This window comes from Danio rerio, chromosome 13, assembly GCF_052040795.2.
Source record: "Danio rerio strain M-AB ecotype USA chromosome 13, GRCz13ab, whole genome shotgun sequence".
Lineage (NCBI taxonomy): Eukaryota > Metazoa > Chordata > Actinopteri > Cypriniformes > Danionidae > Danio > Danio rerio.
This window is the reverse complement of record NC_141033.1, coordinates 20580013-20606963: the sequence shown is the minus strand read 5'-3', so window position 1 is coordinate 20606963 and position 26951 is coordinate 20580013. Positions and strand designations below refer to the sequence as shown.

Genomic DNA, 26951 nt, shown 5'->3' with positions numbered 1-26951 from the left:
TCTAATAAATGAAATATTTACAAATACAGATATTTAAATCATCTGGTGAAATTATATTCATATCGCAATATATATCATAGCAAAACAAAATATCGCAATGTCAGTTTTTTTCAATATCATGCAGTCCTATTACAGAGCAATATCATCATCAAAATAAGGTAAGCACAGCAATTATGAGAGTTGTGCAGGTGTAATACATAATACATTGTAAAGAGTAAGGGACCTACAGTAATACAGACCCCTAAGGAACACCAGTAGTACTAAACTAAATGGAAATGAACTTCAGACAGTAAAATAAGATTTAAACAAGGGCTGCAACAACCAATTGATTATTTCGATAAATGAAACTATTGCTAAAAGAGTTGGCAATGAATTCCATAATCAATACATTGTACCGCGCGACACGGAGAAGTTTGATTATTAAAAAACACTTTAATTCAGCGCAGAGCGAAGTGACCGATGCAGAGTTTAGCACCTCAAAGACAGGGATCACCAACTCACCAACTCAGGGCTGGCCCGTGGCTTAGGCAGTGTAGGCAAATGCTAAGGGCGTTGGATTTGTTTTCGATATTCCTGACACATCCAGTTATAGCGGCAATAACTCAAAAACCTCTTAACCTAAATAGATATAGGGCCCTATCATACACCCGGCGCAGTGTGGCGCAAGACGCGGCGCAATGGTCTGTTGGTAGTTTCAGCTTGGCGCAAGAGTTGTTTTGAGGCGTTGTGCTACGCTGTTTAAATAGCAAATGCATTAGCGCTCATTTGTGCGCCCATTGGCGTTCTGGTCTAAAAAGGAAGGCGTTCTGAGGCGGACCGCTGGCTATTTTGAGAAACTATAAAAGACAAAACTAACCCGGTCTAAATTCCAGCGCAGAGTTGCGCCTCGCTTACGCACTGCTTAATACGCACAAGAGAGCAATAGGCAAATATCTTTACATATGAAAAAATTTAAATATTAAGGATATATATAGGATATAAATATAAAGGATTAAAATAGTACAAAACATTATTTTCTAGCCTACATAAATATGAAAAATCACTGCTTTTATGTCATTCATAACAATTTGCTTTTGTATAATGTTATTATTATTAGCAGTATTATTTAATATATACATATTTATATTTGTTTTATTTAAAACAAGCTTAGATTTGCCCACCTGTCAGGTTTAAGACCATATGGGGCATGGCAGGTGTATTTGGAAATAACTCAGTATTTTGACCACTCTTGGTCATTATTGTTCATTTATTCGTTTGCTAGAAATTAGAACTGAATTTAGAAATAGTTTTGAAACAAATCTTTGCGTTTAACAAACGAAATTAATTATTTATAGGCTAATTGATGTCTGTGCGTAAAGGTTTCCCTATCCAAGAGCGAAAGTGAAAGTAGATCATTTATCTCTCATTCTCACGCAGTAGATGCTCTGTTTAACAGTTTTCTGTTAAAAAACTGCTAACTGTTAACTGTTTGCTTGTGAAATGCTCATTTTTTCCACTTAGACTTACTTTGTGTCCTGTAAATAGCGAATGCGCTCTTGGCGCGACGCAGCTGGGTCTTTTTACCGATTTGCTCGCATATCAGGATTGTGTGTTGTGTTGGCAGAAAGAAAGAATCAAAATCCACATGTGTTTAGCGTTTTTCCTTATCACAAACACAACAGCAGTCTGGTAGTGATTGTGTTGCTTTTTTGGGGGTTAAATATTGTGATATCCCAATTGCATCAGAGAAAGACGGTAACACTGTAAGAAGATATCTCTGTAGATGTATGGCATTTCATGTCACGTTCAGCCTTATAATTTTTAAGTGTGAGCAAAATCAGTTACTTTGTCATCACTTTAGACATTACACTGTAGAGAGTCTTTCAAACACTAGCTCTAATGTGACATTGGTGAATTAGTACGGCTTCTGCTGTTGTGACGTCAGCTGCAAATGTGAATGAATCGCAGAAGAAAGTAGTTCCTAATAAAAAAAGGGTTTTTAGACTCTCCACGTTTGATTTTCTTATTTATATACATGATTGTGCCGTCAATCTGTTGTATAAACGCAATATCACACTCGTAGCAATGAGATTGTCATAAATGTGGTTTGATGATTGTTTTGAGTTTCATTCCTGAAGATCCAGCTCTGTGTTTTTTGGCTATACGACAGACTGCCTTGTTTGATTTTTTACTTCATTAAAGATTTCAGTTGAACTGCATTTTTTGCCTTTCATTCTGTTCCGTGACAGAGATATGGCTGTATATCAGCACTGGTGGGATGCTAACTGTGCACTTACACTAAAAGTAGTGAGAGCATCCAAGTGCGCTCTGGCCGCCCTTGCGACAACGCTGTCTGCCTTCAACCCCGGCGACAAGAGCGTCAAAAATCGCTACATTGATCTTGTATTTAAAGGAGCCATTGCAGCATATCAGTTACATTCCTGCATGAAACATGCTACCTAGCATGAAAATGTTGCTTACTTCTTATCAAATTCATTTAACAATGGAAGATCAAGTTGCATGTGGTGTGGCTTTTCTCCACTTAATTATCCAATGTGTCTATATGGTTGAAATATCCTGAAGCAGCAATATTGTTTTATACTGTCGCATGAGATTCCCGCTTTTTTAAAGATGAATATATATATAACATTAATGCACATCAGTAACTCGTCAGTAACTTCCTGTAAGAAAATATAGTAAATAATTGAAAATCTGGTGACGGCATTAAACAAACCCTTGGGAACAACTGTGGTCATAACCAAAGTTCACAAGTCTGTCAATGAAAAATCAATGAAATGTAGAAATCAAATAATTTAGCAAATGATCAACATGTTCCTACTAGTTGGTATTACAATGTAATCTACAGTATATTATGCCTCTTTATACTTTTTTTTATATCTATGAAAAGATTAAACTAAAATGTATAACTAGTGTCAGTCCAAACTTCCTATCAGCTTCATAAACTTTAGATCAGCCTTAATTGAGGGCAGTCTGTGACCGCAGGCTGCTTTTCTCCATGTGTGATGGCCCATAATAACTCCTCGAAGCTCCCAGTCCATGAATTAGGAGTTCAGAAGAGTCAATCAGCGTCTGTATTGTGTTGTACGGCTGGCATTGTATTGTCCTGCTGTGAATCCTTATGCATGGTTCCCATCGCTGGGAAAGATGGTGCTGTGTGATCGTCTGGATGGAGGGATGTTGATGGGGTCAGAGAGGAGGGGATTGATGTTGCTCTGTCCTCGAGTCCCTGACGCTTGGCCCTCGCCATCTGTCACCCTGCAGGCTGTTTCTCTCTCAGAATGGGTCAGATACACATTTACCTCAGCTAACAGGAGCAGGTGAGGAACAGGCAGACACTGGAAGGTTAATGGAAAGAATGCCATGATTTTTTGCCCTCAGATAAAAACTGTCATTTTCTTCAGTAAAGCAATTTTTGTATAGCACACACAAGTCAGATATGAAGCAGCAATATATTAGATTTTTCATTCAAATATTCAAAAGCCACTATAAGAGTGTTATATATTTTGCTGACATAAATGTACTTAGATTATCTAAGAATATTAGTGGAAATGTAAGAATTAAAATTTCGAGGAATAAGCCATTTTAAATGGTGTCATGCATTTTAATACACTTTACAGAGCAGATGTTTCTAGTATAAACTAGCATGTTGTTAGCATGAAATTAGTATGAAATAGTATGTTGCTAATATGATTAGTATGCTTGTTAGAATGTTTCTAACATGAATTTGTTTGTTGTTAGTATGTCCAATGTAAAGTCAATGGCAGTTTTTTATAATATAAGTCTATAGGACAGTTGCCAGGGTGCCGTTGGTTGCTAGGGTGTGGCTATAGTATGTTCAAATGTCATCAGTGATTGGCAGATTGGTAGTGATTGGAAGTTAGCTAAATGAGCCCAAATTTAAAGGTTCACAAAACCCTTGAGTACTTTCTTTGAGATTTTAACAGATTTGTGTGTGTTGAGCATCAGTTAAGACAGTGTTAGCACCTGTTAGGTTTAATTGTGGGAAAAACTGGATAATTTTAAGCTTTTGTCAGGTTCATCTCTCAGCTGTTGTTGCATTGCATAAATAAACACCCTTAAAGATTTATCCTTCTTTCTCTTTCTTGAGTGACCATGACAAATATCAATTGTTGTTGTTGTTGTTATTATTATTTTTATTATTATTATTATTAATGGTAATAGTAATGAAAGCAATAATGACTGCAGTAATCATTTATTTTGAAACCACATACAATAAGAAAGCAGTTATTTGAAATTTTAATAAATATTTACCTTTATTTATGTATTTATTTATTTTTTTACTTTTAATAAATGTCGCTCTAATGAACAGAATAATTTTCTTTAAAAAATAAATAAATAAATAAACATGAAGAAAAAAAGATAACACACCCCAAACTTTTAACCGTTCATGTACGTACAAGTATGTGTAAACAAAAATAACCGTACATAAAAAAATGAATTCAAATTATTATAAATACAAAAACAAAAAAAGTTAAACTACAACAGTATACAAAAAACACTGCTGTCAATGCACTTTTATTTCATTAATATTATTTTATGCAAGCATAAAAATATCTTAAGATCTAAAGTGCACTTCTTTTTTTACAAGGAATGCAAATCATGGCATAGTTAATGTACTTCATTTATTGCACCACAGCTCTGATAAAGGTTTGACCTCTTTTAAAAGTGTCTGCTCTCCTGTCAGTCAGGCAGATGTTCTGGTCTTGTCCTCTGTATCTCATATCAGATGTCGTTGAGTTCAGAAAGTAATCAGCGCGTTTGTTGTCAAGAACTAGAGCTTGAAATATAGATTTGCATGAACAGTAGGGGAGTAAGTTGACACCGAAGAGCCGTCCCAATTACCAGGCCTATGTTTATCTCAGACGGGCCAGTTGAGGTCATGGTAAAATCAATGGGCCGTATTGTATCGGTTTGCAGACAGAGGCTCAGTGATTAATTACTGCACAGCGGGGTTGTGCTTTGTGTGTGGCCGATGAGGACAGGAGGAGAATATGATTCCCAATGACAGTTACTTAAGAATCCTTTGTGTGATGTACAGGGATGAGCAGTAAATACATAGAAGAAATGCTGCAGCTAACTTGACTGAAACTAAATAAATATTTCATGTTTATTACTCTTTTGAAGATAATTAAAATGTGTACACCACCATTCAATGTATCAAGTATTTTTTCAAAAACTTTTTCAAGTTTTTTTTAAGCTTCAAGTATTTTTTGTTGAACTTTTATTCAACAAGAACATTTTAAAGGGATATTTTACCTAAAAATGAAAATTATCATCACTTACTCTTTCTCCATTTGTTCCAACCCTGAAAACAAAGGAAGATATAGCTAAAGGGTCACGAAACTCCAAAACACATTTTTGAGATGCAGACAGTAATATATGTGTCCCACGCTGCTATCAGACTCAATTTTATTGTCTCCATTAGGGAAACTAAAATTGCTGCAAGGCGCTGTAACACAGGCGAAATTCCATGTACACATTAACAAAACATTACCCAAAACATACAATACATCATTTTGTAGGTGCAAAACCAATGATCTTGCCTGTCATCTTCACAAGGTCACTCAACCTGTTCTTGTTTGACAATCTCAGATTACCGTACCAAGCTACAATGCAGAAAGATAAAACAGATTCAATAAATTGTTTATAAAACAATGTCATCATAGAGGTACAAACCTGAAACGAGCTAAGTTTCTCAGAAAAAAAACAGTCTTTATTGGGCTTTTTCATAGACAGCCTGAGTGTTAGGTTGAAATGTCAACATATTGTCAATAATGACCCCTAGATATTTATGTGTGTCCACAATTTCAATGTCCAATCCTTTAATATTTGTTATGCTGGGGGTAGGAGAAGCTTTCCTTTAATCTATCACCATTTCTTTTGTTTTATTTAAAATCAACTGGAGAGACAATTTATCACACCAGGAAGGAAATTCTTCCACAACAGGACCATGCCCTAAATCCTGATCGTGGAGGAAACTCACAATCACTGAATCATCAGCATATTTTAGGACATGACAGTTCCCTTAAATATTCCAACAATTATTAGTATACATGATGAACAGAAGAGGGGAGAGGCAACAACCTTGAAGGGACCCAGTGAAACAATATTGAAAGTTATAAAGGGCACCATTGACTCTAACACACCAAAGACGTCCTAGAAAAAAATCCAGAATCCATCCACAAATATTAAAATAGTTAAAAAAAATACTATGTGGCTTCACAGTATAAAAAAGCAGAAGATAAATTAATAAACAACAATCTGGCATGGGTCTTGGGCTTTTCTGGGTGATTAAACAGGTAATTCAACAGAGTAAGATTCGCATCTTCAACTCCCCTACTCTGTCTAAATGCAAACTGCAATGGATCAAATTTATCTTTTGACTATAAAATCTATATAGTCTATTGACTAATAAAATCTCACCTTTAATAATTCTTTCAAAACACTTCTTAACTAATGAAGTAAGGGCAACAGGTCTGAAATCATTAATCTCCTGAGAAAACATAGTTTTGGCTATAGCAACGATAACAGATTTCTTCCAAATTTCATGAACTCTTTGTAACATAAGAGAATGTGAAAAAATTGAATGACATATTTCAGAAAGCTGTTCAGCACACGTATGTAGCACCCTACCACCAATATTGTCTGGGCCCGGGCTTTTTTTAGTATTAATTCTCTAAAAGAGGCCTTTAACTTGAGTCCTACTAATGTTTACGGCTTTAGAAGGACTCAGGTCAAAGGTCTCTTTCAGAGAATTTATAATAAAAAAAGCATGTTATAAAAAAAGCATGTAATCCAGTGTGGAGAGTGGATGTCTGTACTAGCAAATACATTGTGACACCTCTGAGTGTGCAGCATTAGATCATCAGAAAGACTTGGTTCAAACCAATTAACGCACTCTATTGTGAATAAGGTGCACTTCATTAATATGCATGACAGCTTCGAAGACTTTTTTACCAGTTACGGTGTTTCAGACGGCAGAGAGACACCACGTTGTGTTGCCAAAACAAGTGGAAGAACAAGAATTGTTTGGAGACATGGGTCATCTGTGTTTTGTTTATAAATGTGCTGCAATGAAGGTTTTGTTTTAATTTCCTGCTATGAGAGTGCAGCTAAACCCACATGTGGATTATGTGGGAGAAATACGTTTGTAAGGAACATTTCTTACCAAAGAACTTTTCGCATCTGGAAATGGTGAAATCCTGATTTGCCGCTCATCTGCTATTAAAAAAAGACACGGCTCCAAATTGGTGTTGATTGTCCTGTCTCTGCAGATTTGGTAAGTGTGTGATCAGTGTGGTTTGTTTATGTTTATTCAGAAGCAAAGTTAGTTTGTATCGTCAGCAGTTCTCTTTCAGGATTTAAAGACATACCTTAGTTAAAATGATTTAGTTACTAAGTTTACAGTACGTTAATATCACTACAATATTATGGGCTGAAAGATCGGCTGGAAGGCCAGGCAGTGGCGCTGTAGGTAGTGCTGTCGCCTCACAGCAAGAAGGTCGCTGGTTTGAACCTTGGCTCAGTTGGCATTTCTGTGTGGAGTTTGCATGTTCTTCCTGCCTTCGCAAGGGTTTCCTCTGGGTGCTCCGGTTTCCCCCACAGTCCAAAGACATGCCGTACAGGTGAATTGGGTAGGCTAAATTGTCCGTAGTGTATGAGTGTGTGTGAATGTGTGTGTGGATGTTTCCCAGAGATGGGTTGCGGCTGGAAGGGCATCCGCTGCGTAAAAACTTGCTGGATAAGATGGCGGTTCATTCCTCTGTGGCAACCCTAGATTAATAAAGGGACTAAGCCGACAAGAAAATGAATGAATGAAGATCGGATGGAAATGCTGCTCTCTGAATGTAAACATGTAAACACCTTAATCAAACTATTACAGTCGTGTAGGATTTTCGCCGCATTTTGTGACAGAATAGTCTATACACACTAGTGTTGGGCGATATACGAAATTTTCAGATCGCCATATCGTCCCCTTTTGAGATCGCCGATACACGATTCTATCACATGGGGGCGCGGCAGTGTTACGTTTATGTATATAATATTTGATTATTACATTTAACCCTATCTAAAGATATTTAATAACCTTTCGGCTGTTTTTTAAATAAATTATTTAATAACCTACTACATTTGCATGGTGTTTGATCTTGGATAATAATAAAATAAACAAAAGCAAATTTATTTGAACAAAAGCAAATAAAATGATATTTATCTATGCACGGACGAAACAAGGATGCTCTAAGATTCTTTTAGACGGGAGGCAGATGCTGCTCGCACGTGAATATGCGGTGAAGTTTTCCATGTTTTTGTTCAGTTGAGCGCAGCGCGGCTTCAGGTTTAATCATCACAAAAGTAATTATCAACAGTGTCAAATTTGTATTTGCTAACATCTATAAGACAATTATTGCGCTTGGAATAGGCTATGTGTTTATTGTTTTCTGATAAGTTTCATTTTACACATGGCTGCGGCGAGTCGATAATAGCCTATATTGCTCTAATATTAAATAGACTGACCTAAAACTTTTTACTGAGCTCAGTAAAATGTTCTTTAGTGAGTTATTAATAATCTGTTTAATGATTCTTTTATGCCAAAACGAATGGTAAAATACATATTGTAATTTAATTTAAACTAGCCTATAATAAATAAGTCACAACCTGGGGCAGAGAAGCTTATCCATGCCTTTATCACATCACGTCATTTTTGTAATTTAAATCAACCTACAAGTTCTCTCAGAAGATTACAGTAAATACAAAATTACGCTGCACGGGTTCTGACACACACAACATCACGTCACCAAACTGCTGTAATCAATTTGATAACTTTTTATTTTATCTTATGGTTCATATTTTTATTTTTTTCTTGCATCTTTTTATTGTTGTGCTGTTATGCCTGCCTTCTATTGTTAGTATTTTGTTTAAGAAAAGTGCATTAAAATAAAATTTCTTCTTCTTCTTATAATTATTATTATTATTAAGTATGAGCATAAGAGACTTTTTATGACATAAATCTTATCAATTATTTTTTCATATTTTGTTACATTTTGTTTGCAAAGCATTTCATAAAAGTGTTCATCATTAAAACAAACTGAGCTTTGTTTCTAAACATCCAAATCAAAGAATATTAGCATATTTTCAGGGTTGCTAAGCTAATGCGCATTCACTCTCGAAAGAAACAAGATCACGACACCAGCCTCATTTATGGCCGTTCTACATATTATCATCCTCTGGATAATGATCATCTGATCATGCTGGTCTTTAGAAGCAAAACACAACTTGGTCTTGAAGACGAATCTTCTCCAGAAATGACAGCGACCCTTTGTTTACAAGTTTGTGGAGGTTCAAGTAGTTGCTGCTATCATGTGATGTGCGTTTGACAAGACGGTCTGTACCCCGTGTTTGTTTCATACAGATTACAAAAAAAAAGTTTTGTTTTCAAGTGCATTTGGTTCATTTAAAAGTTCAGATTTTAAGCTTTATCTGGATGTATTTCTTATGTCTGTGAAGCAAGTATTCACTAAGATTCCAGTGTGTTTGTTGACCACTAAACTGCCGTAAAAGCATCTGATACAAGTTTTTCCCCTCGAGAAACATCAGTCTAGCGATCGATGTTTGGCTCCCATACTAGTAGGCCGGGCTTCATTCGCCATATAGACATATTTCCCCATTTAAAACTATACAAGTGACATGTGTTGTGTATTCTAGTCTTTGGTGTTATGCTTAAAGTAACAGTTCAACAACAACAAAAATATCTATATTTACTCACCATATACTCACCGTCAAGTGATTTCAAACCCTTATGAGGTTATTTATATGGGTGAAGACAATTAAAAGAACATATTTTAAGAGGAAACAATAGCAGTAAAAAAACAACTCAATGGTTGCATATTTCCAGCATTCTTCAAAATCCCTTTGTCTTCAACAGAAGAATGAAACTCAAAAGGGTATACGACAAATGTAGATTAAGCAAACGAAAAGCAAAACTTTGCTTTAACTGTCTTAGACCTTCATTCTGCTTCTTTATTGTCCCAGTGGCTCCCTCTGTCTGTGAAGCAGACAGCATGAGGCACGTGTGAACCTACCATCTCTCCTCTCCTCTCCACGTGTTACACAGTTCAGTGTGTGTGTTTGTGCCTAGCTGACAGCCCATGTAGACGTGACCCACTTTAGAAGTGATAACACACACTAAATGAGACTGTTGTAAGGGAAGAGAAGAGATAATAACAGACACATTCCTCTCTAATCTCCACTTCATTCTTCAGCGGTTTTATTAAAACCAGAGTAAACAGTAACTAGAATTCCTGAGTAAATGTATAGTGGAGAGAGAGGAAATTTAGGAGCAGATTTAAATGTAGAGTATGGGTAAACCCCTCACGTTTTGTTTTTTTAATTCATGCTTCAAACACAAACTATGCCAAAATAAGGGAGAAATGTGTGGATTACTCAAATTCTAATGTTAAAAAAGGCTGTTTTAGATAAATAAATGTGCATTATAATCAACGTAGATGACCTTAAAAAATAAATCATTTGTGCAATCAAATTTAAATTTCACACATTTGAATATATTTTAAAGCTTTCAACTTAATTTAGTTAATTCTGACGGCGAATTGCACCTGTACGGCAGGGTATGTGAACAATTATTTTAAGCATTCAGGGTCCGCAGTTTAGTTACCATATTTAATTGTTTTTACTGAAAACATTGCTGCAATCAAAAACAAGTAACGTGTATGATTCAGCATAGCTGGAACTTACCTGATATGAAATGAGAACTGCAGAGTCGAGCATTTTTAATCAGGTCCTCCCTCCATTCAGCTCTTATGATAGAGTTAGTGAAAGACGTCTGCAGTTGGCATTAAAAGCAGTGTGGTGTACGGTAAAGTTTAAGTTTTCTATTCTTGGAATTTCGATTTTGGCATCCTACTTCACAACAGAACATGTTTGCTTTTGCAACCAGTCTTTTTTTGCTACTGCTAATTTCCTTATAGAATGGGTACATAAAAAGAGACAGCACAGTTTTGGGGAATTGAGTGAAGCAGCAAAACATTATTCCAGTTTAAAAAGCCACCATAGTATTTTTCTGCACAGTGCTAAAATCTCAACAATTGAAATTAAACTTTGCAACTATGTGAAGATTTAACCACAACACATCTTTCTTTTAACTTAAAACACTCAAAGGTGCAGTATGTAAGTTTGACACTCAGTGGTTGAACTAGGTATTGCAACCAGGTTGCCAGATTGATGACACCAGTAAACATGACTAAAAGCAACTGCATGCAATAGGATTAGTTGCCATATTAAAAGGAGTTTTTGTCCTCGCCAACATCTAAAATTTATTATTTAGAAACGGCTTCTATTTCTTGCAGCTAAACAACAGGATAAACTGACAATGATCCCCTCAAGTACACCTTATGTGCTTTATTCAATTTAGTTAAATGCTAATAATGTTGGTTAGAATGCCATTTTACTACACATTTGTTGCTGTACTACTGAAAGCAGCAGCGGAAAGTTTAACTCTGATCTTGAAAATGAAATAAACCGTTTAAAATTGTAAACCTTACCATTTTGTTAGATTGCAGTGAGTGCATTATCCTGTGCTTTGGAAAGGCTGTATTTAAATTTCTGTCGTGTTTCAACTGATGCAAACAGCAAAATTGCTTATCACTGCAAATCTCGTCACCTAGCGTTTTAGGAGACGGGGTTACATTGTAACCTGCTCATCTAATGTTTACATTTGTAATGTTTAGGTTATTTGCTAATTAATAACCACCTCATGTGGAACTATAAATCTGCATCTCGTTTCTGAGACTGCTATTGTCCATCAGAGGTCACATATTCGGTCACGAATGCATTCTTTGAGAGCCTTCCTGACTGAATGAATCACACCAAGGCAACCCTGGGTGCTGAAATATAATTGGCTAAACTGGCATTGGGTGGGTTAAGTGACCAAAACAATAGCAGACGTTCCAGCACGTAAGGCACATTTACAAAGCAGAATATCTGACTTCACTATTGTTTTTTCATATAAACAAGAATGTTCACTTGGCATGTTTCTTAAATAAATGCAAACATTATGCTATTTTTTTATGCTTTAGAAGAGCCAAAAACTTTTCTACAGAACATTTAATATTATTTTTATTGTAACATACAGTACATTTTGTGCTCTGAATTAATTCCAATGCAAAAGTCCCCATACACTAGTTTCTTTATAATAGCATAATATACAATTTTCCAATAAAAACTAATTTTGCTATTATGTACTATTATGTACTATTTACACATTTAAGTGTATTTAACAAAAATGCATAATAATAATAATAATTAAGAATCATGTTGGATTATGCATTAATGCATTAATTTGTTATTTTATAAACATGGTTGAACAAAAACAATATGCAAATGCAATATACATAGATGCATTAAAAGACAATGAATATTAGCAACTTCCAAAATCAATTGATAATGAGTACTGAGTCAAAACAGCTGTCAAGTTTTATATTGCAGTATATCACACAGTGGCAGTGTACACTGGTATCCAGTGGAGGGCAGTGTGTTCTACTCGTCTCAAAAATAGAATTTGAATGATTTAAAGGGATAGCTCACCCAAAAATGAATCTTTTTATACTTGGGTCACTTTTGCAAAATTCTTCACACAGTGAGCACAACAGAAGTCTATGTGGGCTAAACTGAGGATAAATTATTATTGTTTAGGCACAAAATGCATTCAGGGAATACATCTCTCAAATTTCAGGCATTCTTTTCTCACTCAGACACAACAACTGCCAAAAAACTTTGTCTGTACAGGACATTTGCACATGCACATGCTTACATACTGTTTTCAAAACGGTTAAACTTATGTTCAAAACTGAATAAGACAGCAAAATTTAACAGCAATATTTTATTTAAACATATTATAATTCTACAAATGCAGTTAACCCAGTCAGCTCATTCTCATTGTAGATAAACATCTGCAAAAGTGTTACTCTTTCCATTTCATTACAAAAGGAAACAACTGCTGAATAGGTTTGTATTGGGATGTAAACATGGACCCAGCTAGAAATAGAGAAGTGGCTGAAAGAGGAAGAAGATTGCCAGGGATGGATCAGGCATACCAGAAGATTCTTTTAGGTGTATTGCCTTGGATGGCATAATATGTGATGTGGATGAGAGCCTGTGACCAAATGGAGAAGACGTATATAAATTAGCATTACTATTGGATCTGTATCCGTGGATGGTATGTATACCAAGTCTTGTATTTTGGAATTACTTGGAGCGAAAAAAATTAAAATAAATAAACAATATAAAATATTGAGGAATTCTGCATTATTTCTGATTCCCTCCAGTAACTTATATTGCAGTCATAAAAAATTTATATTGCAATTATAAACAGAGATGTGTCCGTGTTTTACACAAGAAAACACTGTAATACATGTTATTAGTGTTTTAGGTCATTGTTTTGTGGGTGACAAAGTAGAATGAGTTTATTTGAGACCTGAATAAAGTGTTCTGGTAGTTGTTGTGCCTTTTGGAATATGAAATTAAGTGCTTTGCCAAGCTGAAAGTCGGTTAGGAGAATTGTGTGAAGAGTTTTACAAAAGTGACCTAAGTATTGAGAAATGTGTCCTAGCGTCTGTAAAAAAAATTGTTACTCACCCTCAAGTCATTCCAAATCTATGAATTTCTTTATTCTGATGAACACCAAAGATATTTGAAGCTAAAAACAGTTAAAAAGTTTGTAGGAAAAACATCAATGGTTACAAGTTTTCAGCTCAACAGAAAGAAAGTTAAACAGATTTGGATCAAGTGAAAGGCTAGTAAATAAAGACAGAATTTCTAGTTTTGGGTGAACTATAAATTTAAACCTTTTACAGATTATGCATAAAAAATGTGACTCAAAAAAAAAATCGAAGCTCATCTGAACTCTGAATTCTGACTTATCTGAGGCCAAAGAGAGAGAAAAACGACCCCTCAGACAACCCTGACCTTATCATTCTTTCTCTGTAACATAATAACAGGCTTTCACCTTGACACCTTAACTAATTCTCCATAGCAGGTGCATGACGTACGATATGCACACTTGAGCTCTTAAATCGACAAAAGGAAAAGCCTCTCTATTCATTCTCATACTTTAACATTGTTTTTAATAGACGTACTGTATGGAAAGTTTTAACAGCAGTTGTGAATTTTTCCTCAGTTTTCAGTCTGTTGAATGTCTTTTGCGTGCTTTACCTGACCTCAATGTGTATGTTTTCCTGCAGGTGTGTGTGTATGTGAGCAGAGCTGGACACTGCTGTGGGACTCTGGGGATGAGTAAAGTCTCCATACGTCCAGGATCTCTGCAGCTTCTAGGAGCCGCTCTCCAGGCATCTGTGCAAGGTAAGATGTGTCTCTGCCGTCAGAGCTGGAGAAACAGACAGGACACGTGGAATTGATTTCAGTCACTCATTTAGGACAGCCAAACAGAACAAGCAGGCTTTATTGGACCCTGCCATCAGTGTCATAACTTTTAGCTCTCACTGTGTTCGCTTTAATTAGGTTCAGTTAATTAAAGACACTAAAAGCTAATGATCTGTAAAGTGTGGTGAAAATGCACACCGAGTTGTCTAAAATCAAGGCTGCAGTATCTGAAACAGAATGACTCTAATCAGCTTTGCTCATGAATAATAATTAGGTGATGTAATGTTTGACAGTAATCGCGCAGAAAGAACTTTGGATTGAAGTATGTTTTCTTCAAAATCAAAAATTGATCAGGACTGATTGTGGAAGTTGAAAAACAGGATATTAAAACTGATTTCACAATGAAATCTGAGAAAAATGTGAAAGTGCTGCACGTTTTTTTGGAAAGACATTTAAAAATAGTTTACGAGACCTAGGGTACTATTTCATGACAATGATGTACTAAAAATCTAAGTTTTACTTACAGATGACAACTTATTCGAAAACTTGTTACAATTATTTGAGTTTGAGTTCACATAAAAAATTTGGTTAACACTTGAAGTGTCTGTGTTACAGTGTAACTTTTCATTTAACTACTAAGTAACAAAAATGTATTAATTGTAAATACAATATGGTTAGCAATAGAACAAGGGTTGGGTTTAGGATTCGTTGCATATAATTTTTGTGCACACAATTTATTGAAATTACTCTAGCAAGTACACAGAACACACCTAAGGTTTTTAAGAATACCTTAAAATAAAGTTAATAAATTACCAAATGTTTTGTCACAAATGTAAAAAAAAAAACTAATGTATCAGACCAAATTAGTACAATGTTGCTGGGATTTAACTATAACAAACAAACAAAAAAAAAGAATAAAAGGAAATATAATCAGAATTTAAATAAAATTATAATCAGAATTTCTTTCTTTTTTTTCAAGATAAATTTATATTTAATATTTAGACAAGAAAAAAAGTTGGAGAGAGGGAAGTGGAGTGGGATTGGGAGAGGTCCGCAAGCCAGGACTCGGAACTCGGGATGGCTGAAGCACAATGCCATTAAAACTTGCCGCACTTCCCACAAGGATATTAGCCCCAATGCGATTTTTTTTCTACAGTTTCAAATGTTTTTGTTTCAGTGTAATATGCACAACAATCATTACTACTAGTACATTTTTTTTTTTTGTAAGCATTTTGAAATGTTTTGTAAAGAACAAAGCTTGTTTGAAGAAATCCCATGAAGAAATTGTTGGTTTAATATGTCCATCATAAAATGTGCATCAAATGCGATTTGCAGGGGTTTAAGCAACTCAACTTTTGATTGTTACGATAACTTATGATTTTGTTTACTTGCTTCTTGCTATGTACATTATGTACAGGAAACAGACTACTTGTTGCTTCCATACCAAACATTTCTTGCCATCATTACTTAACATAGAGGTGGCAAGACTTTTCAATGCTGTTTCAAATACATTAGTTGCTACACTAAAAATGTTGGGTTGTTATAAACAAACATTGGGTCAAATATGGACAAACTCATTGTTGAGTTGTTGTTTTTTTAATTAAATTTAAATGAAACTTTTTGGGTTTGTCCATATTTAACCCAATTTATCGAGTCTGTCCATATTTAATCCAATGTTAAGCTATGACAACCCAGCATTTTTTACAGTGTAGTGCTTTGTGACTGGCAGTTCTTGTCTTTTAGCAGTGTAAACTTGTCATGTAACATCTCATTGAGTAACAATAAACCCAACGTATCAAAACATTTCTGAATCAAAAAACTGTGAAAAAGTCAAAGAAAAAACAAATGAAAGATAATCTGCAGAAGTCATGCTAATGTCAGTTTTACAGGCATCAGCAGAGTTGTACTCAATGGGCACAAGTGTTTCCTTGCTGTCACAGCCAATTATCACTTCTGCGAGAGTCTGGACGTTGATTAATGGTCTGAATATATTTGTTTGGCTGAGTTTGTAGCCCAAAGGGACGTTTCAGTAAAAGGTCCCATCCAGCACTTTGAAGTGTATTTTGTTGGGGGTCAGGTTGATGATGGATGACCAGCTTAGAGTTTGACAAAGGCTGACCGCAGTCTAGATGTGAGGGGCTATCGGGGTCAGAGAGAAGGAATTTTTGCTGACATGGGGAACAAAAAGTTGATCAGTGATTTTTATATGAGCACATTAGTAAAAATGTTGTCAGCATGGAACTATGGTAATACCTGAAATTTGGAAATACACTGTAAAGTTACAAGCACAGTAATGATACACAAAAATTATAATACAGTAATTGGCACTGTACCATGATTCATCTAGTTGTAGTATAAAACCCGATTACCCATACATAACAATTTCAGTTAAGTTTGAGTATTTCCCAGAGGGAGCCTCTTTTTCAGATTACAGATTAGAACCCTTCTGCTGGATTAATGTGGTTAGTATGGAGTGAAAGCACGTGACTGGCAGAGCGAGAGAGAAAGAGAGAGAGAGAGAGAGAGAGTGTGTGTGTGTGTGTGTGTTGTGTGTGTGGTCTGAGCAGCTGCTCCACCCTGCAGCTCTCAGTCTTCACTCACACTGGATTCATCAGCTGTCTGTTTCCTTCAGGATAGAGACTCATGCTCTGTCTCTTCCTTAATGTGGTGGAAATGGCTTTAGTTACTTCCCAGGCATTGTATTTTCACTGTGTCTTTTTATATTTTACAGGAGAGAAAGAGTTTCTTATTAGAACATACAATCAAGTACAAAATTGGTTACACCCTTGGCAAATTCTGACCTAAAGTAACTTTTATTGAACAAGCAAGTTTTTTTTTTTGACTGGAAATGAGGCTTCACCCAAAAGATAAAATCATGATGTACCAGAGGCACAACATTTCCTTAAGTAAAACTGTTTCTTTAAGAAACTTAAATTTTTTCAAATTTTCCAGGGGTATAAATAAATAAATTATATGCAAGTTATATATTATATATATAATTGAGGGCTTGAATTTAAGTCTTTAATTCTAATTAGTTATGCAGATTATATTTGCGGCTAAATCGGTATCACCTAGTCATTTTTAAATCAACATTAATATTTATTGGCCTAATAAAAAAATAAATAGGTCCATGAAAAATATTTTTCCATAAATGTATTTATATGTGCATGTATCTGTTATCAGCTTTCAAATATACAGAGTTATTCATTATTTCCATGGGGCAAAATTCTAATAATGTCACCACAAAAAATGTCAAAAATCTGTATTTTTGTTTATGTATCGTAACTTTAATCTTTTGTGACATCATACAAGTTGGCTGCGTAAATGTAATGTTTTGAACAATTGTTTTTATTTATTATTATTATTTTCAAGATCAAAACCTTCTCATTAATGGTTTGTTCACACTTGTAATTTGATTCTTTTTGTTTGTTATACTGTATTTATATATATCACATATTTAGTCCATGTTCACATAGAGTTCACACTGTTATTTTTAAGTCTGGATGCAAAGCAACAACACCAAAATGGTCTTTGTGATGTTTACTGACCTGAACACACTCGTTATATGCCCATACATCTGATGCTTTTATGAGCTGACAGCCTTTAAAATATGTAAATGAGTCAAAACAACTCCAGGAATTCCTCCGTCACACACAAGTGAGGATCTGCTGTTAGAAGACAAGCTTCTGATCTTTTTATTGAAAAATAGGCAAAATGTGACCCTGACTTGCAAAACCTTAAGTCTTAAGTTGCACAAGTATATTTTATCAATAGCTTAAAAAGTACATTGTATGGGTCTATTTTTTTTCTTATGCCAAAAATTATTAGAATATTAAGTAAAGATCACATTCCATGCAGATATATTAAAAATTCCGTACCATAAATCAGTCACTTAATATTTGATTAGTAATGTGCATTGCTATGTACTTCATATAGAAAACATTAAAAGTGAATGTCTCAGAATCAATCAGATTCCAGATTTTCAAATAGTGTCTCAGCAAATATTATTCTATCCTTTAAACATTTAAGTTAAATCAAATATATTTATACATTTTTCTTGTCATCCCAAATTAAATCAGTCAACCTGAAAAAAAATATTTGGCTAAACGTTGTATATCTTCAAGCATACTCAAGCTAAACTGAGTTAAAGAAACATAAAAACATTTGTTGTCATGACTTGTCGTTTCAGTTTGTTACATATTCTGTTCTAAAATATAAAATTACTTACAAAAGCTAACACACATTCTAATATAATAATCATATATAAATCATATAAATAAATAAATAAATAATGAGGCTATTTATTAAGAAGTGAAATTTAAAATGTATTATTTATCAGGAAATGCTACTTTAATAATAACAATAACAATATTAATGATGATGATGATGATGATGATGATGATTATTATTATTATTATTATTATTATTTAGTAGGATATTGTTTATTTATTTTTTTATTTTTTGAAAAGTCTATATTTACAATTTAACAAATGCAAACCACTGCAGAAATGTTTCAACCAACAGGCTCATGTCGTACAGTACAGATACGTCATAAATAACCTACTATGAATAAAAGCATTAACTTATGCTATGTTTTTTGTTTTACAAGCTTTGGAGATGTATCGTAAATTCTGCTTTTAAATAATAGGTCATCTATAGCTCGTCATTAGCCACACCTGTGTTCAAAATGACATCAATGTTTTCAAAGTGCACTACAAAGGCAATGCAACTGTAAACATGAAGATCGCTAAAACTGAACAGTAAAACTACTTTGAAAGCAAATTACACCTAAGAGTGATGACTTTAATGTTTTTTTAAGTTTAAATGTTCAAAACGAATAGGGCATAGGGAGGATAACTGGGAATAGAACATGGCCAGGAACTCTGTTTCCAACTACAGCTTCAGAGGTGTAGTTGAAGCACACAAGTTTGCGACGCAGTTTGCAAATGTTCGTTGGAATGATAAATTTGGGAAACGCCAAATCAACAAACTATGTTTGTAATGACAGAACTTGCGACCTTAGTTGGCTAACGAGGGTTTTCAGAAATGCACTACTGATTATTTATAATATCTTTCTGAATATGGGAAATCTGATCTATTTGGACAATGTAGCTGTTTTTGTTGCATGTGCCTTTAATGCAAATGAGCTAATTCTTCTCATCCACCGCTCACTCATGCATGTCTCTGTATTGCTCTGATGCTTGTATCCTTCATTTCTTTTAATCCCAGTTGCTTTGCGCACATCCTGTCTTGTTGATATGATAATATACGTTACTAGGGAGTCGTGTTAATATGTGGCTCAATCAATACAGTGGGCAGAGAAAACTGCACTCCTACGTCACATTGCGGTGGGCCTCAAAATGGGAGTGATTTGGATCCTATTTTAACATATTTTTTTTTTTAAGTTTGTCATTATATCACCCTAATGACTGTGTACACACTATACCTGCAGACAGTTCTGTCCAAACTGCTTCTAAAAGTAGATTTTCATCATAGGTGCCCTTTAACGTTTAGTGATAAATAAGTCATGTTGTCAGAGGTTTTCTCATGTGTGTGTTTGTGCCTCTTATCAAGCCCTGTTATTCTCATGCCGGAGTGGATCTGACCCTCCCAACATGCTAGAGCAACATAAACACAGAGCATGCTGAAAGTTAATGGGAAATGAATGAGAAGACAGGCAGAGTAATGAGTCTCTGACACATTGCCTGCTCCCTCTTCTCTCCTGCTAAGATTTACGGAGGCCTGAGATTTGTGTGAGTGTGTTTTAAAGGACACCACACGCTACCCCTGTTCCTATGTCCTATAAAGCCAGAACAGGGATTGTGGCCCTCAGTGATTTGTAACCTTTATTCTGAATGGCTCTTCACTCTCTCGGTCAGTGTGATGAATCACTGTCTTTAGTTAAGGGAAAAAACTGTTTATGTGAAACATCTTTCAGTGCATCTTCCATACAGTGTTGAGTGTGATTAGTTCAGTTTACTTGGGAAGCTTCTATAAAATGCGTGCAAGTAAATTTGCTCATTATTTTTTATTGATTTCAATTGAACTAGTAAACAAATGGTAGCATGCAAGGGATGGGATATATTAATTTATTCTCTGAAGTAAAACTAGGGTCTTGTAGGTTTGGAACAACATTAAGGTGAGTAATAAATTCTACACAGGCTCATGGAAAAATGTTAACCCAGGCTTATTATTGATACGTACCTCTGTATACATTTCTGCTCAGCAAAAAATATGTCTCTGGAGGTAAGTTTTTGCTGTTTTTTGTTTTCATAAATCCACCAGAGACCGCTGTGTATGCTTTTTCAGATCTCAAATCTCTCTCACGATTGCAATTCACGTCTGCTGTTCTAGCGTAAATCCAGCAGAGGCTGCTCTCAACTTACTGAATGACTTGACCCAATCACCCCCTTCCTTAAGCCCAACCAACAATGTTTTAAAAAGTACAGATTGACCTGATCACCCCCTTCCCTAAACCCAACTAACAGTGTTTTAAAAAGCACAGATTGACCCTATCACCCCTTCCATAAACCTAACTGACAGTGTTTTAAAAAGCACACTTTGACCTGATCACCCTCTTCCCTATACCCAACCGACAAAGTTTTAAAAAGCACAGATTGACCCAATCACCCCCTTACCTAAACCCAACTGACAGTGTTTTAAAAAGCAGTTTGACCCGATCACCCCCTTCCATAAACCCAGCCGACAGTGTTATAAAAAGCACAGATTAACCTGATCACCCCCTTCCCCAAACCCAACCGACAGTGTTTTTAAAAGCACCGATTGACCTGATCACCCCCTTCTCTAAACCCAACCGTTAGTGTTTTAAAAAGCATTAATTGACCCAACCACCCTTTCCCTAAACCCAACCAACAGTGTTTTAAAAAGCACAGATTGACCCAATCACCCCTTCCATAAACCCAACCGACAGTGTTTTAAAAAGCACCGATTGACCCAATCACCCCTTCCCTAAACCCAACCGACAGTGTTTTAAAAAGCACCGATTGACCCAATCACACCCTTCCCTAAACCCAACCGACAGTGTTTTAAAAAGCACTGATTGACCCGATCCCCCTTCCCTAAACCCAACCGACAGTGTTTTAAAAAGCACCGATTGATCCAATCACCCCTTCCCTAAACCCAACCGACAGTGTTTTAAAAAGCACAGATTGACCCAATCACACCCTTCCCTAAACCCAACCGACAGTGTTTTAAAAAGCACTGATTGACCCGATCCCCCCTTCCCTAAACCCAACCGACAGTGTTTTAAAAAGCACTGATTGACCCAATCACAACCTTCCCTAAACCCAACCGACAGTGTTTTAAAAAGCACTGATTGACCCGATCCCCCCTTCCCTAAACCCAACCGACAGTGTTTTAAAAAGCAATCCAGAAAAATACATTTTTACCATGTAAATTATTGCATTACCATGTATACTTTTTAATTTTTTTGCCTTCTGTTTTACCTGCTTTCTGGAACTGCTCTTTGCCGAAATTTAAACCTGTCGTCTCGGTCAACTCCTCTCTACATCTCTTGTCCACTGACGTACGTGATGAGCTACAGGGCAAATTGGTTTACAGTGGAAAACTTTTCAACACGGAGGTAAACGGTCAGCTGTTAGCGCCAACAGAAATTTTAAAGATGAAATTCAGCTATACTGTACGTAGCTCTGGCTACATAATTCGCGCTCTCCAGAAATGTATACCAGGGTACATTTTCACAATGAGCCTGTGTTGTGAAACTGCAAAATCTTACCTAAACTTATGTTTGACTGCAGTTTCTAGGTAAAATTAATGCAGTATGATGCTAAGAAATGTTTCTTTTTGACACTAACGATAATTACAGAGACATATTATCAACCGATAAATAAATATTTTCACACCAAACAAATGTAACACCAAATAAATACTACAAAGCAACTTAAAGGTGTATATTTATAATTTAATATGTTTACCTCGCCTATACATCTCCATATGGACAACCTTTCTTGTGTGGTCATCTTGCTAAGTAGCTCAGTTTGTACAATGTTTTACTTGTGAATCAGGGCACTAGTTTTTCCACAAAAAAAATATAAGTGTCAAGGTAAAACCATGTGGTTTCAGTACACTTTTCTCTAAGGTTTGATATTGGAAACATTTTAGGTTGGATTTTGAACGGGTTTAGGTCGCTGACTCTGCCTTTTTCTGAATGTGTACAAGAAGGACTTGTATCTGAAACAAAAGAATAAAATGTACCCTAAAATGTACCCTTGCAAAAAAAAAAAAAAAAAACTGTAGACAGCGCCCTCTAATTGTTTGTCATCTGAAACATGCTATAAAACATACCTGGAGAAACATGTTTTACGTTTTGCTAAAAGGACGGCTGAGGCATGTATTTCCAATGAGCAATGAGTTTTTAAGTTAATGGTAATTAAATTATTTGTGGTGAACTATCCCTTTAAGATAGAGTTTGTTTAGAAAACTCCAATAGAAATCTGGTAATAGTTGATTTTAGATTTTTAATTTTTATCTTTTAGTAAAGATTATGGTACACTAAACACCCTCAGAAATTATTTTGAATTTATAGAAATAAAAAAATGAATTGCTAACAACAATGAATATGGCATTTATTTATTCTTATAAAAACACAAATATTATTCCAATGCTTTGACTTAAATGCTTACTAAAAGTATCAGCTTAACTTGTAGATAATAGATATCCAGCACAGTCACTGCCTTTAAAACAAATCAGTGTACTGTAGTAAAGAGACCCTGCTCTGCAACAGACTGTCCGCAGCTATTCTTTTTTGTACATATTATTCTTAGCATTAAAGTTAAAGGAATGTTGGCATTGTCTCACTGATCTTCACTTTATGACTCTATAAAAAAGTGCTCTTTTTGCTGTAGTCACTGATTTGAAGGCATTATCCTGGTTGTCCGTTTGACCTTTGTAAATTATGAGGTTATATTTGGTGTTTTCAGCGGAGGTCACGTCCTGACTGAGACTACAAACTATTTTAAAACCCTGGACGTTCGACCTTTGACCTCTCTTGACCTCTTACACTCATAAAACAGCACTGGCAGCTCTGAGATTTCGCAGCCGGTGTGTTTCTCAGCAGGTGTGTTTCAGATATTGCTCTTGATCTTTCTCTCATTACCTCTATTCCTTTGATCACAGTGAAATATACATTTTAATTGGGCAACACTGAGGTTACTTTTTAATAGACTTGATAGAGTTCTTAATGCAGTTTATTGATTTTATTGATGATGATGATAATCATAACAACAACAATAACAATAATTCTGATAATATTTTTTTACAATATTAAGTTTATGTCAAAGTACTTGACTTGAAGTGTATTATTAAAATTCAATTCATGCTTATTTCTATAGCGCTTTTACAATGTAGATTGTGTCAAACAACTTCACATAGATGTTCTATGCGTGAGTGTTTCTATAGGAGCTTTGACACCTTCAATGGAGATTAGATGAGACGACAGAGGCTGTGCAATAACCTTAAAATGTCACTAACTTTCATTCATTAATTTATTTTCTTTTGCATGCTTAGTCCCTTTATTAACCAGGGGTTGCCACAGCAAAATGAACCGCCAACTTATCCAGCACATGTTTTACGCAGCGGATGCAATTCCAGCTACAACCCATCATTTGGAAACGCCCATACACACTCAATCACACACATACACTACGGCCAATTTAGCTTACCCAATTCACCTATACCACATGTCTTTGCACATGGGGTAAACCGGAGCACCCGGTGAAAACCCACACAAACACAAGGAGAACATGCAAACTCCACACAGAAATTCCAACTTATCCATCTCAGGCTCAAACCATCGTAGTAGTCAACTTTGAAAGTGGATCAAAAAAGTCCAGATAAAAAAAATGGTTGGTAAATTAAATTTAGGACAAAGGTTTTGATCTACTTCAAATGTTGGCTACTGTGTATTGCCTCACTAAAAATGATTGAGGTCACGACTTAATAATTGAGATGTATTGCACAATAAGTCGATATATTGATTATTGCAACAGTCTTAATCTGAGTACATTGAAATCTTTCTGAAATCAATTTGCTCTCCTGGTTAATTTGATCATTTTAGGGAAATCTTAATTGTAATTTCTTGTTATTTTGGGATGTATCATGATAGAGGTTAATGACCACAATTTAATTTATTTTATTTATTTGTTTAGCTTTCTTCTCTGCCCCTCAAAAAAGCACAAAAGTCCCGCATGCACACACAGAGCTCTCTCAGTTTATCATCCTTCTCTCCACATTACCTCTGTGCTCATCTTGCTTTTTCATGGCAGTAAAAGCAGATTTCTGTGCAGAGCTCAGGACTGACTTCACACGTGCAGTTCATTACACAGCATTCATTACAGCACACATGTTTGTGAACTATCAGACACGTCAGGCATGGTTTGTGTAAATGTAGAGTCTGAATAAGTGTTTTGACAGCCTTTGTGTTTGGCGGCAAGTGATTCTGGGGGTTCTGAGGTGTAGATACTCAACTGCAGATTTGTCCTCCTCTGAACCCATGGTTTCATATGATGTAATCTGGATTAATCAAAGGTTAGTGCACAGTCTGCACTGCAGTCTTTGATCATCTAGAGGGTAAACACATTTTCAGTGTGAAACTTAAAGGTTTCATCTTAAAGTTCATAATTTACTCTCAAGTTATTGAAAATCTGTATTTTTTTGTTGTTGTTCTGATGAAGATATTTTGAAATATGTCAGTAAACAAGCAATTGACAATTAAAAGTCAGTGCGGACCAGCAACTATTAGGTCTTCTTACCTGTTCAACAGAAGAAAGAAACAACTTTAGTAATGATGTAATTAATGAGTAAATCATGTTTTTTTTACCCTATTAGCAAACACTCACAGGCAAAACACATTGACCTAAATTTTTGTTTCCACTGTCAAAAGTACTACAATAACGAACCCAACCGTAATGTATCACTTTTATAAGGATATTAAAAAGGTAGAGCTAGACTTGCTGCTGAATACTGCTGGTTTACAGAGATTGTCATTTATGAGTGCTACAAGCTAGGGGAATGACAACAACGGAAACACCATTTAAAAAAAAAACAAGCCAAAACACGACATCATAATAATACAATTGATGGTGAAAAGATGGTGCACGGCAATAAACTCAACAAAACCTGTCTCTTCTAGTGGCAAACAGCCATGTCAAAAACAAGAACAGGATCTACTGTATGTCCTCCATTGTTGTTTATGGGGCTGTTGTTTATTGGGGTCAAACGGTGCTTTTGAAAACATTATTAGTTGGGTTTAGTGAAGGAAGAGGGGGGGTCATTCGATCAGTCAATCATTCAGTCAGTCATCAGCATCCTCTGGTGGACTTACACAAGAAGAGCAGGTGCGAATGGAACTCAAGAGAGAAATTTATCTCAAAAACTTAAAAAAAAACGTATCTGGCGCTCTCCAGAAATGTATATTGAGGTAAGTTTTCAGAATGAGCCTGGGTTGCAAATTTCCAATCTCAACTCTTTATACTTACTTATTACTTAACATATGAGGGTTTACCTTAATAATCACCAGGTGCAAGTATTTTGGCATTTTTTTGGCCATTTAGATGTGCATCTTAAGCTCAACGTTTTGTTTGTCTCTGAGGCTGAGCACAGGCAGCACAAGTTCTCTTTTCTGCTTTTAAAAATATAAATAAATCCAATACTCTTTAATAATAAAGCATGTCCCATGCTACAAGAGCCAAGTTACATATTTTACCAATAACCATGTTAAATTCAAATATAGACTGATGGGAAGAGGACAGAATATGACACAAGATAGTTTTATCTCGATTATTGTTTTTCATAATTGCTAGAGGCTAACATCAAAATCAAAATTTCTTCGTTTATTAATTTTCTTTTTGGCTTAGTCTCTTTTTCAGTCTGGGGTCACCACAGTGGAATGACTTATCTAACATATGTTTTACGCAGCGGATGCCCTTGAAGTTGCAACCCATCGCTGGGAAACAACCATACACTCTCATTCACACACATACACTACGGACACTTTAGCTTACCCAATTCCCCTGTAGCGCATGTCTTTGGACTTGTGGGGGAAACTGGAGCACCCTGCGGAAATCCACGCAAACAGGGAAAACATGCAAAAAAAAGTTTCTTTGTGGAATTGAAAAAAAGGGGCACTGCTCCTGAAAAAAAACACAAATATTGTAAAATGATACCATTTTATTTAGTTTATAAAATGTTCAGTTATGTTTTTTGTCAAGATAGACCTGTCACAGATTTAGCTCATCAGATTTAGTTTCATGGTGCTATCAGACACTAACATAAGTAATATCTGAGTCATTCTTCTTGCATGTAGTATTTAACCCCTTTCACACAGTGATACCGGTAAATATCTAGAAAATTTCTGGAACAACTTTACCGGTAAATTCAAAAAAGTGATGTTCACACAGGCAAGAACATTCCAGAATTTTTCCGGAAAAGACAATTCACACATCCATGCCAAAATACAGCTAAATTCTGACATCATTAACTAGAAATGACCACTACATTAC

At 35.5% G+C, this 26951-nt stretch overlaps 1 protein-coding gene across 2 annotated transcripts in view; it reads left to right on the top strand.

The window, feature by feature from the left end:
• The window catches only part of lzts2a (leucine zipper, putative tumor suppressor 2a), a 148147-nt gene that overhangs the window by 66753 nt on the left and 54443 nt on the right, over positions 1-26951 (top strand). For both annotated transcript variants that reach the window (NM_001442344.1, NM_001442345.1), the window contains 1 exon segment: positions 14274-14391. The gene's annotated coding sequence lies outside the window, so the exon portion shown is untranslated.